The sequence below is a fragment of the Calidris pugnax genome, unplaced genomic scaffold, assembly GCF_001431845.1.
Source record: "Calidris pugnax isolate Ruff unplaced genomic scaffold, ASM143184v1 scaffold341, whole genome shotgun sequence".
Classification (NCBI taxonomy): Eukaryota; Metazoa; Chordata; class Aves; order Charadriiformes; family Scolopacidae; genus Calidris; species Calidris pugnax.
Window position 1 is genome coordinate 1,381,473 of NW_015091149.1, and position 12,002 is coordinate 1,393,474.

Genomic DNA, 12,002 nt, shown 5'->3' on the forward strand with positions numbered 1-12,002 from the left:
ACCCTGAGATCTGCCAGACGGATCACCGAGCCCAAGGCATACGAAGCCCTGACAGATACAGCAGATTTTTCCAAACCACTCAGCTCTCACCTCGATAACCTCCCAACACTCCGAGGGCTGGCTGCGCCCCGCTCCCTTTCCACAGCTCCCCTTCGAGCTGTCCAAGCGGGCAGCGAAACAAGCCTTCCCCAAATCCACGATGACATTATAAACCATCTCATCACACACCCAAAACCGATCCATCCCATACCATGGCTTACCCGGAACGGCTGTGCCGGTGGGGCTCCGCAGAGCCCGGCACGTCCCGTCGGCACCGGAGACTGAGCACGGAGGAAGCGGGGACAGGAAGATGAACCTGAATCACCGGGCGATCACAGGACAGGCCCCTGGCAAGCTCGTGCCTCTGAGAGCAGCACAGGTAAAGCTGTCCCGGCAGCACCGGCTCAGGGAATAGGAATGTGATGACTGGAGGCCTTGCTCGCCACCCCGGGAGTTTCGGGTGCTCGGGGCAGACCGAGAGGCAGGGGATAAATGCCCCTTTCCCCCAGGAAAACCTGTTCCTTAACCACTGAAGGGGACCACAAATGCCAACGCCAGGTAAGAAGAGGGTAGTTTCACACCTGAAGCTTCCGACTTCTGATCCCTGACCCCCAGGGCAAGCGACCAGAGAGGTCACAGACACATCCACCACGACAGTGAAAGTTTCTTTACGACCCAGGCACTGAAACCCAGGTGCCCACAACCTTTGAAACGGTTTGTATCAGGTATTAAAAATCCACATCCCTTCTGAGACTCTCCTTCCACAAGGTAAACTACAATTTACCAGCCACAGTACACAGGAGGCCGGAATAAACCCAGGCCCGTCCTCACGTGTCAGACATTCCCACTCCCTCTCCGAGGTCTGAGAACAGGAAAAACGGACCAGCAGCATCGCTGAGGTGCCAGCAGCTCCCCTGCCCTCCAGCAAACCTCTGCCATTCAGGAAAATAAGGAAACAAACTGCCTTTTAATTATAAGCAGCTCTTCTACCGAGTGAGAAACTCCTCAGCTACAGACACCTTCACTGGGAAGACATTTCCCTCTCTGTCTTCTGGCGTTTTCCAAGTCGTTTGAGATCTCAAGTTCTCTGGTGGCACGTCCTCTCCTCGGTGGAGCAGGGAATGGCGAAAGCTGGAAGCTGCCATGACTCATCTTCTCCTCGGTGGAGCCAGGAATGGCGAAAGCTGGAAGCTGCCATGACTCAGTGGCTCCTCACCCTCCTCCCCGAGGAAGCCACCTCACTCCTGCCTCTTGAAAACACACCTTCCCCTGACACGTGCGCTGCTACTTTGCTCTGGCCAGAACTCGAGGCACAGAAGAGCCAAGGTCTGGTGGTTTCTTCTTCGATCCCACCACGCCGAGACGCTCCGCAGACGGGAAGGGAGCCGGCAAAGCCATCCAGCCCGTACCTTTCCCACTGAAGTAAGATCAGAGAAGGCTCATAATGTGCTCGTCTGGGACCTGCCGGCGCTGCCAGGACGTGTTGCAACAGGAGAGCTTTTCCCCCGTCCTCCTTCCCTCCCCGCAGCGGGATCACGGGGCTGAGACGGTGCAAACTGCTGTCAGGGCAAGTGTGACATTTGGGGGGGGGACAGTGTGACAGCATCACGGCACGACCGGCGGGATGGGACAAGGCAGGAGAGCCCCTGCCTTGTTTGAACACCAGCAGCTGGAGGTAATTAGCAGAAATACAGCTGAGAAACGTGCCAGGTAATGAGACTCCTGACTCGGTCTCATGTGTCACAGGCCTGAGCCAGCACAGGAGCGGTGCCAGCGCTGCGGGCCGTCACCTCCGCTCCCGGGAACAGAAACACCCACGTCACCTCCCTGGGATGCTCCTGCTCCAGCTGGTTACTCACGGGGTGACATTTCCCACCCAGCTCTGCACCTCGATGGCATTTGGGGTCACAGGAGCCCCTTTGGATACTCCCATAACAGGGACACATCCTCATCACACGCAGATGGATGGATGGGTTTGTTGACAGTCAGTGCCACGTCTGGAAGGGAATCCCGCTGCACGGGTCCCCCATTCACCCTCCTGCCCCCCACATAAGCCCTGCATCAGGCAGAGGGACAACCCCACAGCAACATCACCTCCTGGAAGCACAGCCGGGGAGGAGAGGGGTATTTTTTTTTTTACAAAGAAACCCATGAGTCATTATCTCCCCATATCTAACGTGCCCTTAAAACTAGCGCCGCGCCGAAACCTGCATTCAGATAAAGGCTCTGACCTAGAAGAGCGAGAGAGGAGGGGAGAGAAGAGTTTAAGCTAAAGCAGCTTGAGGATAAACTGGAGCTGAATTCCCGGAGAAACAGGTCATTTCGTTTCAGCACACGGCCCCGTTCAGGTTGTGGATTAACAGCAAAGGTCACATTGAAAAACCAGAATCGAGAGGCACCGAACTCGGGACACGGTGACTGCTGCTGCTGACTGCATCCCACGGGAAGAGCCGAGACCTCTGGGTGGGAACGCTGCAGAGATCTGTGTCTGTCTTTAAAATAAAGCCTAGATCTTGAATGTTCGTGAAAACAGATGCAGCTGATAAAGATTAGGGAGACACAAGCTAAATCCTCCAAGAAAAAAAAAAATAAAGGGGGGGGTGGGGGTTCTCCCAGCACTTCTTACCATCCCTTAATGTCTGGGGTATGCCTACGGAAAGTGTGCCCTTTGAAACAACGCCGACTTCTCCGCCTTTCTGCTCCTTTGTTCTTCCTTACCAGGGATCCTTTCACCAAGCCAGATCTGAGCCTTTGAGAGCCCCATATGCCGCGGCGGCAGCTCACTGCGCTGGCAGGGAAAGTGGTTTCAAAGACCTGAATCGGGGCAGCGAGAGACAGAGAGAGAGAAAGAGAGAGAGAGAGACACATAATAAAGGGGGGGGGGTTCTCTCAGCACTTCTTACCATCCCTTAATGTCTGGGGTATGCCTACGGAAAGTGTGCCCTTTGAAACAACGCCGACTTCTCCGCCTTTCTGCTCCTTTGTTCTTCCTTACCAGGGATCCTTTCACCAAGCCAGATCTGAGCCTTTGAGAGCCCCATATGCCGCGGCGGCAGCTCACTGCGCTGGCAGGGAAAGTGGTTTCAAAGACCTGAATCGGGGCAGCGAGAGACAGAGAGAGAGAAAGAGAGAGAGAGAGACACAGACACCCGCCAGATCAAAGCGCGGAGGAGAGCTCGGCTTCGGCTAAGCCAGGAGGGGCAGGTCTGCACCTTAGTTTGTCTTTTAAACTAATAAAAAAAAAAAAAACCAAACCACCAAACCAAAGAGAAAACTGAGAAAGCTGTGAGAAAACCAGGAGGAAGACAATGTGTGAAAAGCTAACGCTTGGGAGGAGAGAGAGTTGACTGAATTCAAGGTGACCCTGCAGAAAGCTGCTGCCAGGGCGGCCGCTCAGCAGCCCTGCAGGACCCCACATCACCACGGGACCCCTCGCCCCACCGTGCCCCATGGCAACACCAACTTCGGGGCAGTCATTTCACATCAGGCCTCCCCGGCCAACCCTGGTTTCAAAACACTATTAAAAACCACCAAGAACATTATGCTCAGCCGTCCCTCTGTCCCGTAAAACAGCTGGATTAGCCAGATCTGGCCTGGATGGGACAATACGCCACATTTTTTTCGGGCATTTTTCAAGTCCCCGTTTGCCATGAAGGGAAATGAAATGCCTCCCCCAGCCCTGGATTCTGCTCGTCCCTCGAGGTGAGGGGGGGGTTTAGCTTTTTTAGCGGGACAGGCAGCAGTGACCTTCAGATGCCGTAAGCGCGTTTCCTGGCTTTTCAGGGGGATTTGGGCGCCGTGGCGGATTTGTATTTCACAGCTCCCCTCGCTGCCGCAGCGAGCCTGCATTTGCAAACCCAGAGATGAAGCGCTTCATCCTCAGGGAGGCAGCGGCTTTGAACTGCAGATCAAGAGGAATTTCCAGCCCTCTGATGTCGGCTGCAGAATGCGGCTGCACCGGTTTGGGGACGACTTCCAAGGCTGGACCTCTCAAACACCCTCCCCTCCCGCCCCCGCCTCGCAGGGCGCCTTTATCTTCCACCTCTTCCCATCCCAGACCTGGATTCCTCGTTACCCCGAGCACAGCCCTTCCAAATTCAGACCCTGGTTGGTGTCCTCCAAAGCCTGACATTTCTGCCCATTCCTGAGGAGCAGAGGGCTTCGGCAGCACCGGAGATGCGACATAAATAATTTATCCTGAAAGACAGCCATTGCAGGATTTAAGGTCATTCAGGCTTTTAAAATCGTATCAGCATGCTTTAAGAGAGCGAGCTGCCATCTCGATTTGGAGCGGCTCAAAGAGCCGGTGCATCTCTGCGTGCAGACAGACAGACACACTCCAGCCCCGCGGGACTCAGACGTTCGCTCTGAATTATTAACAACCCACGGTCACTGACAATGCATTTTTAACAAAAAAACCCCCCAACACAAAAGTTTTCTAACGCCTCGGGGCCAAATTCCACAGCCTTTAGTGGAGCCCTGGCTTCCCCATCCCCGAGACCCCGGAGTCGGGTTGTCCTTTAGCAGCTTTTCCACCCGTTCGCTTGGCAAAGGAAACCTTTAATCAGGAGCGAGGAATCGCGTCCTGACATTAGGCTGCAGCAAAGGGAAGAGCAGGAAAAGCCCATCCCGAGGGGGGACCCGCAGACTTCCCTGCCTCTCCCTGTCCCCTGTGCCAGGCGAGAGGGGAAAGGAAGCCAGGGAGGGAGAGGTGGCACAGGAGGGGACCGGGCAGGAACCGCTCCGAGGCACCGCTCTCTCCAACGGACACCTCCGATTGCTCCAGCGGGAGGAAGCGGCAGGAGACGCAGGGACTTCCCGGCTGCTTCACCGGTGACCCGGGGCTGGGAATAACGCCCCGCACGGCCCGAGCCTCACGGAGAACAATACACTGCAATGGAAAGCGGCTCCTGAGACCGGCGGTGGTCGCCTTCAGATAAAAATGCCTTTTTATCAACTGCCAAGGATGCAGCATCCCCTTCGCCATGGGCTCCAATACTCTCTGAGAATTTAAAGCAAACGAAGCCTGCACGCTGGAGCCAACAGACCCGGAGCTCCTTGAGGCACAAGGGGAGCAAGGAAAATATTGACAGCCTCAGGCTGCTCCGAGTAGGACAGGGAGCAAAGAATGGCTCCAGCCAGAGCCTCCCAGAGTCTCTTAAGGCCTCTCAGCAGCACCAGGGCCCACTCACACAGGGCTCGTTTAGAGGCAAACCCTAATGAGCCACCTCTAAGACTGTGCAGTGAAAGCCAGGGCAGCGTCTGCCTGCGGTCTCGGCCAGGCTGTGGCTGCTGTGCCACCAGCGAAGAGGAGGAACAGGGAACAAACCCACAGCTCTTGTGACCGTCACGCAAACCCAACAGTGTCCAGAGTTCTCTGTGAAACAGCACCAGGCGCTCGGTGGCGCAGAGCTGACGGCACAGGAGCAGGCAGTCTCCAGCTCCAGCCTGCCACCCTCAGTTGACACCGTCGGCTGCTGCCGCCACGGGTCTGAGGCAGCAAAATGCCCAGGTGAAGCTCTCTGCCAAAAAAAGCACGTTAATCAGAGATGACCCCCCTCCTGCTGAAGGCCGCGCTTCCAACCCAAACCCCTGCACCAGGCTTTTCTCCCAGTCTCCCCCAGCCCTGGATCTGAGCGGTTGGCAATGGGCTGACCCCCCCCTCTCTGGGCAGGAGTGATGCCAGGTCTGGTGTTCGTAGGTGTGAGTGGTGGCCCTGCCCCGGTGCGAGGGGTCCCAGCACCACAGGAGCTAATGTGCCAGTGTTTTAGGAGAAAAACCAGTGGTCTGCCCAGTTAATGCCAGATAATGCAGTTAGAACCACAAAAAAAAATCCTGGTGAAACCCCATGAGCTACACACACACACACACACTGCCTGGAGGGTGCTGCTCTCCAGCCTGGATGGAGAATAATTGTGCCTTTAAAATACCACAGATCAGCTCCAGCTTAACCCCCGGTACCAGCCTCCGCCTGTGTTTGAGCAGGGTGTTAAATACATCTGAGACCCTGCCGTGCCCCCCCTGCTCAGCCTGCAGCCCTTGGGCCCCTTCACTCTCAGGGCAGCACCCAGGGCTGGGCTGGCCCCCTCTGGGCTGGCCAGGAGCCTCCAGGACAGACACCCCCGGGGGTCCCTCCCCACCTCCTGCCAGGACAGACACCCCCGGGGTCTCCTCCCACCTCTTGCCAGGACAGACACCCCCAGAGTCCTTCCCCACCTCCTGCCAGGACAGACACCCCCGGGGGTCCTTCCCCACCTCCTGCCAGGACAGACACCCCCGGGGGTCCTTCCCCACCTCCTGCCAGGACAGACACCCCCGGGGGTCCTTCCCCACCTCCTGCCAGGACAGACACCCCCGGGGGGCCTTCCCCACCTCCTGCCAGGACAGACACCCCCGGGGGTCCTTCCCCACCTCCTGCCAGGACAGACACCCCCGGGGGTCCTTCCCCACCTCCTGCCAGGACAGACACCCCCGGGGGTCCTTCCCCACCTCCTGCCAGGACAGACACCCCCGGGGGGCTCTCCCCACCTCCTGCCAGGACAGACACCCCCGGGGGGCTCTCCCCACCTCCTGCCAGGACAGACACCCCCGGGGGGCTCTCCCCACCTCCTGCCAGGACAGACACCCCCGGGGGGCTCTCCCCACCTCCTGCCAGGACAGACACCCCCGGGGGGCTCTCCCCACCTCCTGCCAGGACAGACACCCCCGGGGGGCTCTCCCCACCTCCTGCCAGGACAGACACCCCCGGGGGGCTCTCCCCACCTCCTGCCAGGACAGACACCCCCGGGGGGCTCTCCCCACCCCGGGGTCTCCTCCACCTCCTGCCAGGCGTCCATGACACTCCCTCCCCCTTCCTCCATTGACAGGGCTTTCAGGGGGGGTCTGGGGGAGTCTGAGGACAGAACCCCCCAACTCTGGTCCCCGGGGTCTCCTCCACCTCCTGCCAGGCATCCATGACACTCCCTCCCCTTTCCTCCATTGACAGGGCTTTCAGGGGGGGTCTGGGGGAGTCTGAGGACAGAACCCCCCAACTCTGGTCCCTTTTTTCCACCCCTCTCCCGCAGGCCAGGGGGCTCTGCCTGCCCACCAACCTCCCATGCAGGCTCTTTTGCAAGAGCTGCTCCGAGCCCGGCGGCGGGAAACAGCCCTGATGGAGACAAGCATGAGGTCTCCTGCTGTTCCACCAAACCCGGCCAAGTATTCTCAGGGTTTTCCTAGGCAAAGGCCAAGCAGAGAGGAGCTGATTCGCAATCCAGAACACACAGAGGGCGAGTAACCGAGGCAGAGTGCAAGCCGCCGGGCGCTGGCGGGAGGTGCCCGCTGGAAGGGCACAGTCCCTGCCGCAGAATAAAGTCACCCTCAACCAGCCCGAAGCCACAACGGCCTCGCAGAAAGGAAACCACCGCTCGGGAAGGCATCGCTGACCGCTTCTAAAAAAATTCAGTTGGCTAAAGAAACGCATCTTTCCTCTAACCAGGCTGGCACTTGGAGTCATTAGGAGAAAATTGACAACCTGCCATAGAACACCCAGCACTTAGGTGTTATTCTGGGACACACGTACACACTTGATGTTTGTGCAAGACCCTAAAGCTGCAGAAATGTTATGGAAAGTGCTGATCGAGGCTGTAGGATGGACAGGAGGGTGCATGGGGAGCGGAGCCCTCGCTGGGAATGGAGGCTGAAGGTGGTGAGGGGCCTGGCAGCAGCCACAGCCGCGGGAGGTGTAAGAGCCCGAAGGAAGCGCCCGTGTCCATGCCAAGGGGAAAGCGAGCCAAGCCCCGTCAGGGCGAGTTCTCCGTGCGGTCGGATCCACACTCGGCTGCTTTTCAGGTCGGGAGGTGCCAAGAACACGCTGCAAATTTACAGCCGGCGCAGAGGGAGAGGAGGGTTTGCTTCGAGACGGGATGTAGTAACGGGGTGTGACGGGATCAGACAGTCCTCGCAGACACAACCATGTCACTGCCAGGCAAACCACGAGTGCCACCGGGCCACCAACCCAGCCTCTGCCCAGGCCAGGGAGGGTTTAAGCCCCAAGCTGGAAGGAGGAAAAACCACTGGCCATGCAGGGAAGGCGCTTGGCTGCTTTGGTGAAAGCAGAGACGGGCACAAGTGTGTGTCACTGCAGGAGCTCCATGGCAGCAGGTTGGATCTCTCAAGGACTCAAGCGTGGCAGCACCGAATCCCGGCACGCAGCGTCCCGGCACGACGCCCACGTCCATCTCCCCACGGCCCAGACTGCCCGGGGGCCACACTGTGGGCCAGCCCTGCCCCGCAGCGTTTCCAACTCACCTCACCTGCTCCCGCTGGAAAAGGGGAGAGCGCAGCTCCCTGGAAAACCTCCACACCCACCCAGCAGCTTCTCTCCTCTCCACTCCCCCCCGAGCATCCCCCCCCTGAGCTGCCAGCGCCCCGGGGCTGCCGGAGGCAGAGTCTGAGCCCCGGGCACCACGGTGGCTGCCACAGCTCCGGCCGGTGCAGCCAGTCCTGCCGAGCAGCAGGAATTTCTAGGGTTATGGTATTGCATGTGGGAGACACCAGAGGAAGGAAGGGGAACAGGCCAAAGGGAAGCAGAGAAGCAGCCAAACCCCAGCACCAAAACACAGAGCTCCACGGAGAGAGACCCTCACCAGCAGCCTTCGTCTCCCAGTACCACAGCCCACCCCCTCCCGCTGAGGTTGGTGGTGAAGAAGCCAGCTCTGGAAAAGACCATTTAATTATTGAACCAAGCTCAGGACATCAGAGCGAGGAGCAAGCCCTGGGAGCTGCGCTCGTGCCAGAGCAGCCCTGGCAAAGCCAGCGGGAGAAACCCAACACGCTCGGCCCCTCGTTAGGAGGGCACCTTCCCCCCCCCCTCCCCACCCACCTTCGCTTCCCAGCACAAAGCTACTTCTTTGGCAGAGCAAATCTGCCTTCCTTCCAAGCAGCCAGATGTAAGTAAGTAGGTCAGACAAGGACCAGAGCGCCTCCACAACAGCACTTTAAAGCAAAGCAAAGAGGGAAGCGAGCCCTGACCTGGAACGTGCCCCGTCACCTTGGTGCTGGAGGAGACCTGGGGGTTGGAGGGGGACACACTGATGTGCCTCATCCCAGAGGAAACACACTCAGAACGAGCAGAAAATCCAAGAGAGGCGGGGGTTGAGGGGGGGGACACACTGATGTGCCTCATCCCAGAGGAAACACACTCAGAACGAGCAGAAAATCCAAGAGAGGCAGAGGACATCGTGTCAGGGTCTAACACCCCACGGCTGCAGCCACCAAAAGCTTCGCAGCCTTGCACGGAGCCACAGACCTGCCTTTAGTGGCAAAAAAACCTCATTCAAACAGCCCCAATTCAGAGGGGAGGGAGGCCGAGGGGAGGGCAGCGGTGGTAAAGGTGGCACCGGGCATCACACACGCTCCAGATGGCACCGGCTTGGCACAGCAGGGCCAACAGTTGCCGTTTGTCGGCGGCGGGACGGAGCCAAGCCCTCCCTCGCCCCCCGCTACGGCACAAAGAGGGGTCTGTGCTGCCGGCCATGGGAAATGACAGGCTCTGCCTTCACATTCCAGCAACAAGGGGCAGCTGCGAGGGGGAGAACGGCCCCCCTCTGGTGAAGTGCAAAGAGGGGATGTCTCCCCGGGGGTGCTGAGACACCTTAGAATCATAGAATGGTCTAGGTTGGAAGAGACCCTTGGGATCATCGAGTCCAACCATCTCCCCTACTCTACAAAGTCCTCCCCTACACCATGTCCCTCAGCACTGCATCTAAACGGCCCTTAAACACAGCCAGGGATGGGGACTCCCCCCCCTCCCTGGGCAGCCTGTTCCAATGCCCGACCACTCTTTCGGTGAAAAATTCCTTCCTAATGTTCAATCTAAACCTCCCCTGTTGGAGCTTGAAGCCGTTCCCTCTCGTTCTGTCACTAATTACCTGTGAGAAGAGACCAGCACCAACCTCTCTACAGTGTCCTTTCACGTAGTTGTAGAGAGTGATGAGGTCTCCCCTCAGCCTCCTCTTCCTCACACTAAACAGCCCCAACTCCCTCAGCCGCTCCTCATACGATTTGTTTTCCAGCCCCCTCACCAGCTTCGTTGCCTCCTCTGCACTCACTCCAGCACCTCCAGATCTCGATATCGAGGGGGACACTGGGGACAAGACACGGTCGATAAGGCAAGGTGGAGAGGAAGGCAGGCAGGAAAGCTGTGAAAAGCAGAGGAGGCGCTGGGCAGGTAGCTCTGCACCCAGGAGAGCTCGTCCGGATGGATTCACACCTCGGCTGCAAACCCAGCCGACTCCTTCGGCCACAAAGACAGGAGTGGGGACAGATCAGATGGTCCCTGGCAGCCCTCAGCGGGGCAGCCACACTCCACACCAGAGATAGAGCCGGGTCAGAGCGACCCAGGCAGCTCCCCCTCCGCAGCCAAGTCTGCCAAAGGTAAAACGAGGCCGATTTGGGACGGCGGCACCTCTCCAAGGGCTCCTGCTCACCCCAGCGCCAGGCTGCGGTTCAGCAAAATGACTTTCATGCCTAACCTCTGCCTCCACCTGGCCCAAAGATGCTGCCACACCGGCTCCTCGCCTTCCCACAGGCCAGGGGGGTGGGCAGCAGCCCCCAGCCCACGTTCTGCCCAGATGGAGGGGTGGGAAGAGCCAGAGCAGGGCAGTCACGAGGTGTTCAGCTTCCCACGTCTGCCTGTCAGCTGAGGGTCAGGAGGCAGCTGGCTTCTCCTCCCTCCACATCCCACCCCACAAAGCCCAGAAACACTACCCAAGTCCAAGCAGATGCGGGGGGGACAGTCTGGGCCCCCACCCTGCTCAATGCTAGGGGGTAGCTGGAGTAGAGCCATGGCTAACAGCGACGGGGACCTGAGATAAACCCAAAAAACTCAGAGCAGTGCTTGGAAAATAAGGTGTTTCAGTGCATGCTGGGTGTCTGGCCTGCATTGCCCTAAACCACCCCCCCAAGCCATTGCCTCCCCCAGCTCTGGGCTCACTGCGGCTTCTCCGTGCCAGGGCAAACACCAGAACAAGCAACACCTCGATGGGAGCAGAGCCCTGAGGAGGGACAGCTCATGGCCAAGAACCATCTCACCAGCACCACTGGGCTCGTCCCTGGGTGGCAAACATACCCCACAGCCTGACCCCATCCACGTCCCTCCCATGTCATGGCTGGGGACATCAAGGCACAGGGGGCACCCTGCGAGCAGAGGGCCAGGGTGGGCAAGAGCCACTCGCCAGGGCCTTCCACGCACTCAAGGGCAGGCAGGAGCCACATCAATTCTGCTGAGTCCTCGCGGGGAGGGAAAGGCTGCGGCTGCTCGTGGCACGGCGCTGCCACTCTCCCTCCATCCCAAAGGACATGACACACAGAAAACAATCAGCCACTTATTGTGTTCGCTTACAACCAGGGCTCTGGAGGGGTCTGGAGCATAAACCCCCAGCAGGAATGCAGTCCTCAAGGCCTGGGCAGGCGTGCAGTGCAGTAGGGCTACGTGGGCAGGGAGGGCCGGTGGCCCAGGAGCACGCAGCCGCGATGGTGTTTACCCGGAGGAGAAGGGAGAGCTGAGGCTCCACCGTGGCACCCACAGCTCCCCACTGCCCGCCCCGTGCTGGGCTTTCCGTGGGCAGAGGCTGCTCAGCCCGGGGTTTGTCAGCTCCAGGCCCATGGGAGGGACTGGACTGTGACAGCGCTTTGGGGACCACAGGCCTGGCCTGACCCTGACACCACTGTCCCCCCCCAAGGATGGCACAACCGGTCACCCAAACCTCCCGTGGCGGATGCCCACACACGGACATGGCCCCCTCCCTGCCCCCCCCGGGGGAGCACCGCGGGAGGGGGGCGAAGGGAGGAACGTGAGGGGCTTCTTCGCCGAGAAGCAAAGGGGGGAGAAGCTCCCCCCATAGCCCCCGCAGAGGCGTCCCCCACCAACACCCCCCAGCACAGGGGTTCCCAGCTGCACCGGTGCCTCCCCCGGGACCCCC

General features: G+C 59.3%; 1 protein-coding gene across 1 annotated transcript in view; it reads right to left on the reverse strand.

Moving 5' to 3' along the window:
- The window catches only part of WIPF2 (WAS/WASL interacting protein family member 2), an 18,621-nt gene that overhangs the window by 6,384 nt on the left and 235 nt on the right, over nt 1-12,002 (reverse strand). The gene's annotated exons all lie outside the window — the stretch shown is intronic.